Raw genomic sequence first — 15,296 nt, 5'->3', positions numbered from 1 at the left:
TGACGTCACCATCATGCGATTAGTACCTGAGGGGGCGGAGCTCAATAGTGCAGCTGAGAAGTGGTGGATGAAGCACCTGTGATGACGTCATCATCATGCGATCAGTACCTGAGGGGGCGGAGCTCAATAGTGCAGCGGAGAAGTGGTGGATGAAGGACCTGGGATGACGTCACCATCATGTGATCCTGAGGGGGCGGAGCTCAACTGTGTTGCGGAATAGTAGACCAAGCAGCTGTGGTGACGTCACTATCATGTGGTTAGTACCTAAAGTGTACAGCGATGACGTGATGGATGAAGTACCTGTGGTGGTGACGTCATCATCATGTCATAAATTTGTAAAGGGGGCGGAGCTCAGCAAGGCAGAGAAGTAGACGAAGGCGCTGTGATGACGTCACTATCATGTGATCAATACATCAGGGGGCGGAGCTCAATAAAGCAGTAAAGAATCGCCGGATGAAAGACCTGTGAAAATAATCACGTGACAGGAGTGGGCGGAGCTTAGCTGTGCAGCGGAGGTGATGAGATCAGTGTGTAATGTTCTCTGGTAGTCCATAATAACAGTCTGGACATGCTGAGAGTTGTAGTTATCTTTTACCTCCTCCCTGTAATGTCCTCTGATATCCCATAATAGTCTGGACATGATGGGAGTTGTAGTTCTCTCCTCTTATACTCCTCCCTGTAATGTACTCTGATATCCCATCATAACATCCTGGACATGCTGGTAGTTGTAGTCCTCTCTTATACCTCCTCCATGTAATGTCCTCTGATATCACATAATAACATGCTGGGAGTTGTAGTCCTCCTCTTATACCTCCTCCCTGTAATGTCCTCTGATATCCCATAATAACAGTCTGGACATGCTGGTAGTTGTAGTTTTCTCCTCTTATACCTCCTCCCTGTAATGTCCTCTGATATCACATAACAGCCTGGACATGCTGGGAGTTGTAGTTATCTCCTCTTATATCTCCTCCCTGTAATGTCTCTGACATCCCATAATAACAGCCTGGACATGATGAGAGTTGTAGTTCTCTCCTCTTGTACCTCCTCCCTGTAAGGTCCTCGGATATCACATAATAACAGCCTGGACATGCTGGGAGTTGTAGTTATCTCCTCCCTGTAATGTCTCTGACATCCCATAATAACAGCCTGGACATGATGAGAGTTGTAGTTCTCTCCTCTTGTACCTCCTCCCTGTAAGGTCCTCGGATATCCCATAATAACAGTCTGCAAACAAAAAGAGTTGGTCAGCGCCTCCTAAACATGAAATAGATATGTAGGTGCAAATCTGCCGAGACTAATGTAATACCAGTAACAAGAAAATGCAGATGCACACCGCAGACGCTGATATATATATATATATTTTTTTATTTTTTTTGTATATACGAGGAGAGGACTACAACTACCAGCATGTCCAGGCTGTTATTATAGGATATCAGAGGACATTACAGGAGGAGATATAATGGAGAACTACAACTCCCAGCATGTCCAGGCCGTCATTATGGGATATCAGAGGACATTACAGGGGGAGATATGAGAGGAGAGGACTACAACTACCAGCATGTCCAGACTGTTATTATGGGATATCAGAGGACATTACAGGGGGAGATATGAGAGGAGAGGACTACAACTACCAGCATGTCCAGACTGTTATTATGGGATATCAGTGGACATTACAGGGAGGAGATATGAGAGGAGAGGACTACAACTCCCAGCATTCCTCTGGCTCCCTCTCACACAATTGCTGACAACCTATAGAAGAGAAAACACTGAATCCATCACCTGAACACACGTCACATAGCCCCGCCCCTCACATAGCCCCGCCCCTCACATTTACCCTTACATATGCGTTTTTACAGGTCCTTTATCCGCTGCACAGTTGAGCTCCGTCCCTTCATGTCACGTGATTATTATCCCAGCTCCTTCATCTGGCGATATATATCTCACTAAGCTGCATTCCCCCCTGTCTTACGTTATTTGTAGAAGAAGACGCGGCGCGTGACTGCAGTGTAAGGTAAGATGACATCACCGGCTTATTCTATAGCTTTTCTTCTATTTTTCTTTGTATTTCTGGTAAAACTACAACAAAAACATGTGATATATGTGAGGAGAAAGTGACAATGACATGACACGTGTTATATGTGAGGAGAGGCTGCCGGACACATGACACGTGTTATATGTGAGGAGAGAGGCTGCCGGTGACATGACACGTGTTATATGTGAGGAGAGAGTCTGCCGGTGACATGACACGTGTTATATGCGAGGAGAGAGGCTGCCGGTGACATGACACGTGTTATATGTGAGGAGAGAGGCTGCCGGTGACATGACACGTGTTATATGTGAGGAGAAAGTGACGGTGACATGACACGTGTTATATGTGAGGAGAGAGGCTGCAGGTGACATGACACGTGTTATATGTGAGGAGAGAGGCTGCCGGTGACATGACACGTGTTATATGTGAGGAGAGAGGCTGCCGGTGACATGACACGTGTTATATGTGAGGAGAGAGGCTGCCGGTGACATGACACGTGTTATATGTGAAGAGAGAGGCTGCCGGTGACATGACACGTGTTATATGTGAGGAGAAAGTGACGGTGACATGACACATGTTATATGTGAAGAGAGAGGCTGCAGGTGACATGACATGTGTTATATGTGAGGGGAGAGGCTGCCGGTGACATGACACGTGTTATTTGTGAGGAGAGAGGCTACTGGTGACATGACACGTGTTATATGTGAGGAGTGAGGCTGCCGGTGACATGACACGTGTTATATGTGAGGAGAAAGTGACGGTGACATGACACATGTTATATGTGAAGAGAGAGGCTGCAGGTGACATGACATGCGTTATATGTGAGGAGAGAGGCTGCCGGTGACATGACACGTGTTATATGTGAGGAGAGAGGCTGCCGGTGACATGACACGTGTTACATGTGAGGAGAGAGGCTGCCGGAGACGTGACGCGTGTTATATGTGAGGAGAGATGCTGCTGGTGACGTGACACGTGTTACATGTGAGGAGAACGTTTGCTGGTGACATGATGTGTCAGATCTTCGTTCACTTTATGCAGCAGTGGTCTTGTACGCTGTGTATTGGGACTTACTCTGGGATGTTTTGGTGATAGATTTGTGGGAATGGGTTACAAGTCCTCCATCATGTTCATCTTTTTGCCTGGTACTAGATGTGGGGACACGTTGTTGTCATATTGTTGGAGGAGATGATGCATAGGAGGGCTTGTATTTGGGGGGATTTCGCTGTATGTGGAGGTCTCGCTCCTGTTTTTTGGTGCTGGATTCTCAGTGTGGCACGTCAGATGAATATATGAAGAATTTGGTGCCTTGTTAGGACTGAGAATGAATTGGGGGAATTCCTGTCTGATGATCCCACAATGAACGGCTGGATTTGCTTAGCTCCTTTACTTACCTTGGGATTGTATTGATGTTAATATAAAGCAGTGAATATTTCAGATACGGTGGAAGGTAAAACATGAATTATCTCCCCGTATCCAGAGTATCTAGAATTGTCCTGGTAAAGATGGGGATTTAGTCCAAGGTATTGCAGTTTTTGGCACCAGTATAGACACCGCAGTTTATATCTGGGGTCCCTGGTGAATAATGTGAAATGTGAACCGTTCACGTATGAGTCCACATGCGCTAACACTTCAGTTCAGGGACACGCGACTTTATCTTCGGAACTTTCCTTTATATTACGATCAGGTCAACTCCAACAACTGGGGGGGTCGAGAGAAATAGGGACTAAAGGCCAGAAAGTAGGACCAATAAACATATGAAGAAACGTTACTATACAAAGGAAGGCACAAGACATGACTGCCGGGATCCTGCTTGAGTAGACGTCCACTTAACCCCTTAGATGCCATAGTCAATAGCGACTGCAGCATCTAAGGGGTTTACGGAGGTAGGAGGCTGTCTGTCGTCTATCAGCGGTCCGCTAATGCGATTGTGAGCGTTTGATGAGTTGCTATGGCAGCTAGATGCCTAACAAATGCGGCCAGGGCTGTATGACTAACTTTTTTCATTTTTTTTTATTAGTCCCCCTAGGAGACTTGAACCAGAGATTGTTGGGTCACTTTCATGCACTAATGTATTGCAGTATATCGTGACTTTTACAGGCTCCTGTTGATCTCTGGCAGGGCTTAATAGGAGCACAAAGATTGCAGACCTGGGGTCCTTCATTAACCACCAGACTGCCATGACAACCATCAGCGAAGGGTAATTCAGAGGGGGGGCCCATTTCTAATGGTTTAAGTGCCGCAGCCGCTATTGACCGTGGCATTTAAGGGGTTAAACCAACGGGATCTGAATTGTTGCAGTGTGGTGTTGGCTGTAACATGCTGCTGACACCCGCTGATTTTGGAGTGGGCTCAGCCTGTCATCCCGCTTCATAATGCGCCCTTTGTGGCTGGAACGTACAGTTGTGTAACATGTCACCGAGGAGTTAAATGTTGATCTTCGCTTGATTGAGAATACTGCGATATTGGTGTTTAGACCGTCCACCGGTCGTGAGGGAATGGAGAAGACAGGTGAATATGATAATGTATGAAAGAATGTAGAGATCAGCAGCACATCACAACTCCCAACATATGGAAAGAAAGTTCTCCAGGTTGTATATACATACGGGTGCATGCAGTGTCGAGCTTTAGCCCTTTCAGCTCCACTATACCAGCCAAAATAGAAAAAAACACTGCACTCGTTCTAGATCCTAAAAACCTACATCGCTGTATTCACCAAACATTGCCACGTTTCCGCCCTAGCATGGGTTCTTCTCCAGCTAGAGAGACTAGACTAGGGTGGAGACGTGGAAATGTTTGTGAATAAAGCCATGAAATTACTAGGAAGTGTAAGGGTATGTTCACACGGCCTATTTACGGACGTAAATCGGGCGTTTTTGCCCCGAATTACGCCCGAAAATAGCGCCTCAATAGCGCTGACAAACATCTGCCCATTGAAAGCAATGGGCAGACGTTTGTCTGTTCACACGAGGCGTATATTTACGCGCCGCTGTCAAATGACGGCGCGTAAATGGACGCCCGCGTCAAAGAAGTGACCTGTCACTTCTTTGGCCGTAATTGGAGCCGTTCTTCATTCACTCCAATGAATAGCAGCGCCAATTACGGCCGTAATTGACGCGGCGTTCAAGCGCCTGCACATGCCGGTACGGCTGAAATTACGGGGATGTTTTCAGGCTGAAACATCCCCGTAATTTCAGCCGTAACGGACGCCCTCGTGTGAACATACCCTAATTCTTTTTTTTCCACCACAGTTGTTAAGTGTTATTTTTATCACATTTATAACATATCAACAGGATATTCCATAAATGTCTGATAGATGCAGATCCTCCTATGGGAACCACACCTATGTAGAGAAGAGAGGTCCCCCGACCCGCTTGGTGAGGTGGTCACTGTATCCAGGTAGAGAATGAATGTAGAAGTGGCCACGCTCGTCTGTTTCCTTTACACCCGTAGAATTTAATATAACGAGTCGTACATGTGTGACCACCTCTTTATTCATTCTCTGCCTGGATCAGTCGCCAGCAGCCCCAGTTGTCCACATAGTTACAGGTCCCCCTCGTCCACATAGGTACAGGTCCCCCTCGTCCACATAGGTACAGGTCCCTCTCATCCATATAGGTACGGGTCACCCCTCTGGGACCCGCACCTATCATCAATCAGACATTTATGATACATCCTGTAGATAATTGTCGATGCTGGTTATGCCCCATTATTCCATGTGGTGGAGGCTCGGAGAACCGGTTTCTCTCAATAAGTGAGTTTCTGTATTTCACACATGGCGTCGTCCCCTGTATGATTCCCTCCTCTTCTCATAAAGGTGCCTGCAGTACTACAACTTCCAGTGGATCTATGTTCTCATCCAGAACGTTCCTTCTCCTGAATGACCCACCAACAATGGACAAGGACAGCAATGAGATGACCACAAGAATATTAAACTTCATCCTGGAGATAATTTACCTGCTGAGCGGAGAGGTAAACATTTCTATATCTCTATGTTCTTTATTGTATTATGTAACAAGTCACACATAGGGAAGATACATCATAGGAAGAATCCAGTGTCCTGTATACCATCTACGAGACATTCCAAGTGACGGAAAGAAGTGAAGATCAGCCAGCAATATGACCAGTTATGTATCATGCTAATACTAATGTTGTAGAGTAATGAGAATAGTAAGTAGTGACGTTGTAACCAGGAGGAGAAGGACCACAGGAACCAGGAGAATCACATGGTCCATCCTGGAGACGAGGATTTCTACCACTAGTCTCACATCTATATAGAAACATAGAAGATGACGGCAGGAGGAGAATCACATGGCCGGAGTCTGTCCTGGAGACGAGGATTTCTACCACTAGTCTATATAGAAACATAGAAGATGACGGCAGGAGGAGAATCACATGGCCGGAGTCTGTCCTGGAGACGAGGATTTCTACTACTAGTCTGACATCTATATAGACACATAGAAGATGAAGGCAGGAGGAGAATTACATGGCAGAAGTCAATCCTGGAGATGAGGATTTCTACCACTAGTCTGACATCTATATAGAAACATAGAAGATGACGTCAGGAGGAGAACACATGGTCCATCTAGTTGACATTTATATTATTTCCTTCTTATGTTTCTCTTAGGATAGATCTAGGATTACACCAGGCAGGTTTATATATTCTGATCTTCCCCCACACTAATGTCAGATTTTGCCCTCGTGTTCCTGTGCTTGTTTCTTTCCTCCTGTAACATATATAAAGGTTTCCATCATATCCCATTTTCCTTAGGGTTATACAAATGAAGTTTTCTAAGAATCTCTCTCTCTCTCCCCCCCTCTCTCGCCCCCAGAAGTCATGAGTCAGCGGAGCAGGAGCCGGACTCCCATAATAGATCTCCCTCCTCACTCCCGGATGCATGAGAAGAACAATAAGCAGAAGATTCTAGAACTTCTCCACAAGATGACTGAGCTGCTGACTGGAGAGGTGACACTGCTGGGAATGATGGGAAATTATACAGTATCAGCACTGGAAGTGTCTGGATAATGACTATCATTGTGTGTGTCAGGTTCCCATTAGGTGTCAGGACATTGCTGTCTATTTCTCCATGGAGGAGTGGGAGTATGTAGAAGGACACAAGTATCTGTACAAGGAGGTCATGATGGAGAACTACCGGCCGAACACATCACAACGTAAAACGATATATATATATTTCTCACTGTATGCTCCATTACAGTACCACAGGAGGCTGAGGCTCCACATGTAATAGTCACTGGAAACAACAAGAAGTTAAATAGACCCACCCCCCAATCCTCAGTGTTTTTCCTTTCCCTATTAATGCATGTAAGAGGGTTGATGCCGTTCCTGGTATCACTTTCTATGGGGGTAAGATGGGATTTAGATGCCATAGTGCCCTCTGTAGATAATGACAGAGTGCCCTCTGTAGATAATGCCACAGTGCCCTCTGTAGATAATGCCCTCTGTAGATAATGACACAGTGCCCTCTGTTGGTAGTGCCACGCGCACACACCCCTTTTGTAGATACCGTATTGCCTCGTGCACACACCCCTGTAGATAGCTCTATTGGGGCTCCTTCTAGGAGTGAAATCCCCATCCAGAGCGTTTCTGACAGCCTGGCGGGGGATTCCTCTTTTGGAGAAGCCTCTGACGTCACTGTCCATATATGTCAGCGGGCCGCAGATGACCGCCTCAGACATACTATTTCTCATTAGATCAGATGGATGAACTCCTTAATGCTGTTATGACTACAATGGGGTAGAGGACATCCAGGAAGCCCATTCAGTGCAGGACGAGATATTTGCAGGGCTACGAGCAAAGAAGAGACCGTTTTTTCCAGTTCATGACAATCTACTAGGCCTAATCGTAGATGAATGGAAATTTCAGGTAAAACAAATTCTCCTTTGACACCCCATGGAAAGAGTGGATTTGGCGTACAATATACCATATAAAATATAATTAACTGAGATGAACGTAATGAGAGATTATTGGTAATTTTACATATGAATTTCAGAGTTGCCATCCCAACTTCTTCTGACAAATCTGGACAGATTGCTTTCCATTTTCTACAGTCTTAAGATAGTTTTATAAAATTGAGATTTGGTGACTCTGCAGCAATTAGGTTATACAGAACTCATTCATATTCATGTTCAGAATGTAAAAAATGTGTTTCAAGGAAATTTTGTCTTGTTACACATGAGAGAAGTCACACAGGGGAGAAGCCATATTGATGTACAGAATGTGGGAAATGTTTTAAATCTTAATCAGAATTTGTTATATATAAGAGAAGTCACACAGGAGAGAAGCCGTATGCATGTTCAGAATATGGGAAATGCTTTACAAATAAATCAGATCTTATTAAACACAACAGAAGTCACACAGGCGAGAAGCCGTATGCATGTTCAGAATGTGGGAAATGCTTTACAAATAGATCAGATGTTAATAAACATAATAGAAGACATACAGGAGAGAAGACATATCAATACTCAGAATGTGGGAAATATTTTGTATATCTTCTTACACATGAGAGAATTCACACCGTGGAGTAGCTGTATTCATGTTCACTATGTGTGAAATGTTTAACAAATACATCACATCTTGTTACATATAAGCAAAGTCACTTAGGAGAGAAGCCATACTCCTATTCAGTATGTGGGAAATGTTTTACATCAAATTCAAGTCTTGTTAACCACGAGAGAAGTCACACATGAGAGAAGCCATATTCATGTTCAGAATATGGGAAATGTTTTATAGATCAATCAAATCTTGTTATACATGAGTAGTAACACAGGGGAGGAGCCGTATTCATGTTTAGAATGTGGGAAATGTTTTATTACTAATGCCAAACTTAGGTTTCATCAGACAAGTCACACAGGGGAGAAGGCGTTTTAATGTTCTATATGTAGAAAATGTTTTACAATAAAATCTAATGTTAAAACTTATCAAAGATTTTACACAGAGACAAAACCATATTCTTGTTTGAAATGTGGGAAATGATATAAGGCTGTGTTCACATCAGCGCTGTGTTCCTTTCAGGGGTGCCTTCAGAGATTTCCGTCAGGGGACCCCCTCAAAGGAAAGACAAACGGAAACCAAAGCTTCCGTTTCCATCGCCATTGTTTGTCACCATTGTGAAAGGGTTCCGTTTTTTTGACTGAATCAATAGCGCAGTCGACTGCGCTATTGATTCCGTCTAAGTGACCCAGCGCTGGAAGCATGGTCACTATCACTACTTTATGATGCCCTCAGATAGGGCAAAATTAACCTGATGTTGAGGAAGTCATGGCTCAAAATATATTAGACTGAAATTTTAGATGAGTGTTTCAACCGACACTCAATCCAGGAATTTATCCAGATCCAAATCATAGATTATATCAATATATCGGAGAGAAGTAAGAGACACAGACATTGCTTGTATGCTCAAAAATGCTCCTCTGATGTTTTATTGATCAAACATTTACAATCAGATTCAATATGACAAGAACTCGGATTCAGCCAATAGCATACAATAAGAATATTTCATACTGAGCCAATCACAGACATACTACGCGTTTCAAATGTAAAACTATAATTCTCATGAAACTGATGTCAGACTTGCACCTGTGCTATTTGACCTCTAAATGAAAAAGTGTGGGAGTTCTATTCACATATGTATGTGAATATTAGGATAGAGACAAATAATAAGGAATGTGATAACTTGCTCGATAATTCATAATCAAATTAATAGATAATACACTGTGTTCCAAATTATTATGCCCATTGGATTTAAGTGTCATAAACATTTAATTATTAGTTTTTCAATTAAACTCATGGATGGTATTGTGTCTTAGGCTGGGTTCACACAACCTATTTTCAGACGTAAACGAGGCGTATTATGCCTCGTTTTACGTCTGAAAATAGGGCTACAATACGTCGGCAAACATCTGCCCATTCATTTGAATGGGTTTGCCGACGTACTGTGCAGACGACCTGTCATTTACGCGTCGTCGTTTGACAGCTGTCAAACGACGACGCGTAAAATTACTGCCTCGGCAAAGAAGTGCAGGACACTTCTTTGCAACGTCATTTGAGCCGTTCTTCATTGAAGTCACTGAAGAGCAGCTCAAGATTTACGAGCGTCAAAGACGACTCGCATAATGCGAGGAGGAGCTTTTACGTCTGAAACGACGCAGCTGTTTTCTCCTGAAAACAGTCAGTCTTTTCAGACGTAAAAGGTAGCTAGCGTGTGCACATACCCTTAGGGCCCTTTGGATCATTGTAATCAATCTCAGACACCTGTGATAATTAGTTTTCCAGGTGTGCCCAATAAAAGGAAAACTACTTAAGAAGGACGTTCCACATTATTAAGCAGGCCACAGGTTTCAAGCAATATGGGAAAGGTAAAGGATCTCCCTGCTGCCGAAAAGCGTGAAATAGTGCAATACCTTGGACAAGGTATGAAAACATTGGATATTTCAAGAAAACTTAGGCGTGATCATCGTACTGTGAAAAGATTTGTGGCTGATTCAGAGCACAGACGGGTTCGTTCAGATAAAGGCATAATGAGGAAGGTTTCTGCCAGACAAAAGAATAGGATTAGGAGAGCAGCTGCTAAAATGCCATTGCAAAGCAGCAAACAGGTATTTGAAGCCGCTGGTGCCTCTGGAGTCCCGCAAACCTCAAGGTATAGGATCCTCCAGAGGTTTGCAAGTGTGCATAAAGCTGTTATTCGGCCACCCCCAAACAATGCTCACAAGCAGAAACGGTTGCAGTGGGCTCAGAAATACATGAAGGCTAATTTTCAAACCGTGTTGTTTACTGAGTGCCGTGCAACCCTGGATGGTCCAGATAGATGGAGTAGTGGATGGTTGGTGAATGGCCACCATATCCCAACAAGGCTGCGACGTCCGCAAGGAGGTGGCGGAGTCATGTTTTGGGTTGGAATCACGGGGAGAGAGCTGGTAGGTCCCTTTAGAGTCCCTGACGGTGTGAAAATGACCTCTGCAAAGTACGTAGAGTTTATGACTGACCACTTTCTTCCGTGGTACAAAAAGAAGAACCGTGCCTTCCGTAGCAAAATTATCTTCATGCATGACAATGCACCATCTCATGCTGCAAAGAATACCTCTGTGTCATTGGCTGCTATGGGCATAAAAGGAGAGAAACTCATGGTGTGGCCCCCATGTTCCCCTGACCTCAACCCTATTGAGAACCTTTGGAGCATCCTTAAGCAAAATATCTATGAGGGTGGGAGGCAGTTGACATCAAAACAGAATCTCTGGGAGGCTATTCTGACATCCTGCAAAGATATTCAAGCAGAAACTGTCTAAATACTCCCAAATTCAATGGATGCAAGAATTGAGAAGGTGATATCAGAGAAGGGGTCCTATGTTAACATGTAACTTGGCCTGCTAAGTTTTTTTTGATTGAAAGAGCTTTTGATTTCTGTAAATATGACCTGATGCTGCAAATTCAACAAATTACCATTTTAGTTCTCTTTACAACCTTTAAAATGTTTTGATCTCTGCTGTGCATAATAATTTGAAACAGTGCATTTTGAGTTGTTTACTTTAAAAAAAAAATCTGTTATCATTAGGAGATTTGTTCAATAAAATTTGCATTATACTCCAAGGGTTGATGGCTTGAAGATTATACTGACTCATTTGCATCGACTATTTAGGAAAATCAGCGAAAAATAACATTTGCATAATAATTTGGAACGCGGTGTATAAGCAAATGGACCATCCATCATACTGGTGACAGAATCCCTTTACTGCCAATAATAGTGTTTATTTTTTGGGTGCATATAGTCTGTATCTGCCAAACACCTAAAGGATAATTTACGTGAGGTGAACTGTGTCCAGAATTAACACATTAAAGGGGTTTTCCAGGAGACACAATTCTTGCTATGGGACGTGCACAAGCACAGAGTAATCATAAAGGAATGAATGGGGCGGGCATTCAGGCTGTGGACCAATAGGATGCCTCAAACTGGGGTCTACGTCAGAAGTCCCGGGTTTGAGGCATCCTATTGAATCACAGCCTCGACGCCAGCGCCGTTCATTGTCCCGTTAATTTTGTAACCCTGGATAACCCCTTTAAGGACACGGCCAATTTTGACCTTGATGACAGAACAATTTTTTTCATATTCCCCTCTTTGCATCCTGGTGCTCCTAACTTTTTTATTTTTTGTTTAACGTGGCTTTATGAGACTTTGTTTTTTGCGGGACGAGTTGTACTTTATGTAAGTGACATTTTTTTGGTACATTTACATTGTTTAATTTTATATAAATTTTTGATTTGGAAAAAAAGAAGTTCCGCTGCAGGTTTCGTTTACTTTTTGTTTTTTTACACCATGCACCGATCATCATAAACAATGTTATACATTTGTTGTACAAGTTGTTACGGTCGTTGCAATACCAAATATGTGTATATTATTTCATGTTTTGGGACTTGTATTTTGTAAAGCTTATTAATTGTAAAAAAAAAAATATTTCTGTGTATTATATTTATTATTATTATTATTATTATTATAGTTATTTTTATTATTTAACATTACTGCTTTTTGTAAACTAATTTCCCTTTTTTTTTGTTTTTTTTTAAAATCCTTAAGGGGGATTTTTCTTTTTGATTTTAAAGGGTTTTCCAGTCCCTAAAAATTGATGGGACTTCCAGAATCCATGTGCATATCGCAGAAACATCCCTTTTCACATGTATAAAAGAGAATTTCAGCTGCAGAAATGCTACAAATCTTCCGGGTGTGCATATACCCTAACCTTAATCATTTGTACCACATCTGGAGAACCTGATTCTAATTTTCCATCTTTAATCTGTTGCGACCGCAGCCAGATTTGACCAAATCTGAAGTGTAAATTTGTGTGGTTATAACTTGCAATGCTCTTATCCAAGTGATTCTGAGATTGTATTCTTGTGACACATTGTATTTTATGATTAACAACAAAAATGTCTCTCAGGTATAGTAGTTGGCTAGGTGTCTCCAAAACAATTGTATTACAACACCTCCAAATTGTTTTTACAAAATAGCAAACTCCATTTAATCATGAAAAAACACTTGAGAACAGGGAGTCTTTACGCCATAGTCATAGAAAAATATCCATCTTTATTACATATAATAGTACACATATACAATATATAAAAAAACTCAACAAGATTCTAAAAAATTAAGGTCTATTTGTGGATCAATCACAAACAACCATAACAAAAGATGGGTAAGGTAACACTCTTTCTCAGTACAATTTTCACTGTTATTCAACCCAGGATAGTTTTGACAACCACAGTATATGTAGGATAGTGATGAGTAACAAACCATCATATACTGAAACCATCAAGCCTTATGATGTTAAGTACATATTCAATCTTTTTTTCAGTCCTCTGCATAATCACGGACATAGATCAAAAGAAAAGGCAGTAACCTGAGGTAATAAGAAATTATGTCCACCTGGTAACACTAAGGTAACCAGTAAAGTCAATCTTACCCATGAAGTTTGGGAATGAGAGTGGTCCACACGGTAGTTTAGGCACCCCGACGCGCGTTTCGCCGGTATCGCTTTCTCAGGGGGTGTGTACTGCTGTGTAATCCGTCCATTTAAATAGTGTCACAAATCATTGCTCAATGTGTTCCGGTCTGTCCGAGTTCCCGGTCTACGGCGCATGCGCGGGATTGCCTGAGACCACGAGATCTCCGTCTCCTGTCGTCATGCGGACACCGCGCCTGCGCGCCCCCAAGAGACGCATCTCCAGGGAAACAGCGCAGGCGCAGCACCCGCATCCAGAAGAGAGAAGACAGAGGGCGGGCACTCGGCATCACAGCGACATGCGCAAACCCCAAGGAAAGCGGTACAGCAGTGGTGAGTCTGTTATATGTCTGTCTGTGTCAATCACCTCAAGACAGCATTTCCCCATGCTCTACGTCCAGGTCAAAACAAGAGGAAAGACAAAAGAAAAGAACAGTAACCCCTCGACATGAATTAAAGTTTGTGTACAGCCGAAGTTAAATTAGAATAAAGTACATTATTAGCGAAGACATGAAGTATAAACACAATATAAATAATAAAATGTGCAAGGTGAAGATAAATACATCGTTATTGAATAAACAGAACGTATGTGACTAAGTAAGACAATAGTGTAGAAATATATACTTCAAATGAATATGAAAGAAGTGAATAACCTAGAATCAAAAAATAGTATATAGGGGTGAGTTAGGTACATGAAACATCATGTAAAAAATCTAATGGTGAGTAAAAAGAAAAGGAAAAACATCAAAAATAAAATGTAAACAGACAAATATTAATATAGGTAAGTATGACAATATGCCATATCAAGGACATGGGAAGGGAACAAGGTGTAATTATCATTTAGGGACATACAAAAAACTGGACCAGAAACATAATCCTTTTGGGGGTAATTGATATGGAAGACATCTCTTCTCAATAGCATCTTTCTCCAATGATCAACCAGATTCCCAACAGATTCTTATCACCAGTGCTGTACAATAAACGTCCAAAGGATCAGTTATACAAGGTATTACTCGAATTCTAGACATGGACACAAAAAGAGGCAATTAATATCGTGTCTCCAACAATAAGTCTCGGATAGAGGACCACAGCTAGCTAAAATTACTTAAAAAACGGCAATGGACAATGAGAATATTATAAAAAGGCAGAGAAACATAAGGATAGACTCAATACTGAAACAGTACAAGTTAAATGATAATAATTATTTTTATGATGCTGTGCTAGGCTAAAGTTCGCGATCAGTTAAATCGAACATCATGATGAGCGCTCCCTTAAATCAGTGAGATGTCCTCTTAGAGGAAGGGATTTAGGATCATTGAGACTAAATATCTATACACTGTACCCTACGCTCTGCTGTGCATCAGTAGGAAAGCTAATCTGAAGCACTACTTAGAAGAATTGGCCCTATGTGAACCTTAACACCTCCCAACTCTCATTGGATAAGTGTGATCAGGTGGTCTAGGTTGCCTAGTAACGGCGTCATGTAGATTAATGTGTTACGAGCAGAGAACATTTGTGATCCCACGTACTCTGCAGCACGATCAGTCCCTGGGGTAGGAGACTTGCATGATATGGAGTGATCATCTCTGTCTGTCAACTCCTTCCCTATCTCTGTACGATGTGACTAATCCAGAAGTAAACACTACACAGGCATGTGCAGTAACACTAGCTGAACGCTGACTGCTGCAGTGTGGTGAGCTCATCCACTCTTTGTATTTTTTTGCTTTATTCCTTTTGTCTCCTTGTTTTCTCTAGTGAT

At 42.4% G+C, this 15,296-nt stretch overlaps 1 long non-coding RNA gene across 2 annotated transcripts; it reads left to right on the top strand.

Annotated features, from left to right (window-relative positions):
- Window positions 1-115: 115 nt before the first annotated feature.
- LOC142748453 (uncharacterized) lies at window positions 116-9,913 on the top strand. Of its 2 annotated transcripts, none has more exons than XR_012882264.1 (3): window positions 116-256; window positions 5,844-5,998; window positions 6,859-9,913. It is a non-coding gene; the product is annotated as an uncharacterized LOC142748453 (long non-coding RNA). The 2 variants fall into 2 exon arrangements; XR_012882261.1 differs by lacking the exon at window positions 116-256 and adding an exon at window positions 329-2,011 and having other exon boundaries at window positions 6,859-9,912.
- Window positions 9,914-15,296: the final 5,383 nt, after the last annotated feature.

The sequence above is a fragment of the Rhinoderma darwinii genome, chromosome 1, assembly GCF_050947455.1.
Source record: "Rhinoderma darwinii isolate aRhiDar2 chromosome 1, aRhiDar2.hap1, whole genome shotgun sequence".
In the NCBI taxonomy this organism is placed as follows: domain Eukaryota; kingdom Metazoa; phylum Chordata; class Amphibia; order Anura; family Rhinodermatidae; genus Rhinoderma; species Rhinoderma darwinii.
The sequence above is the reverse complement of the archived record's forward strand: the minus strand, read 5'-3'. Positions and strand labels throughout refer to the sequence as shown.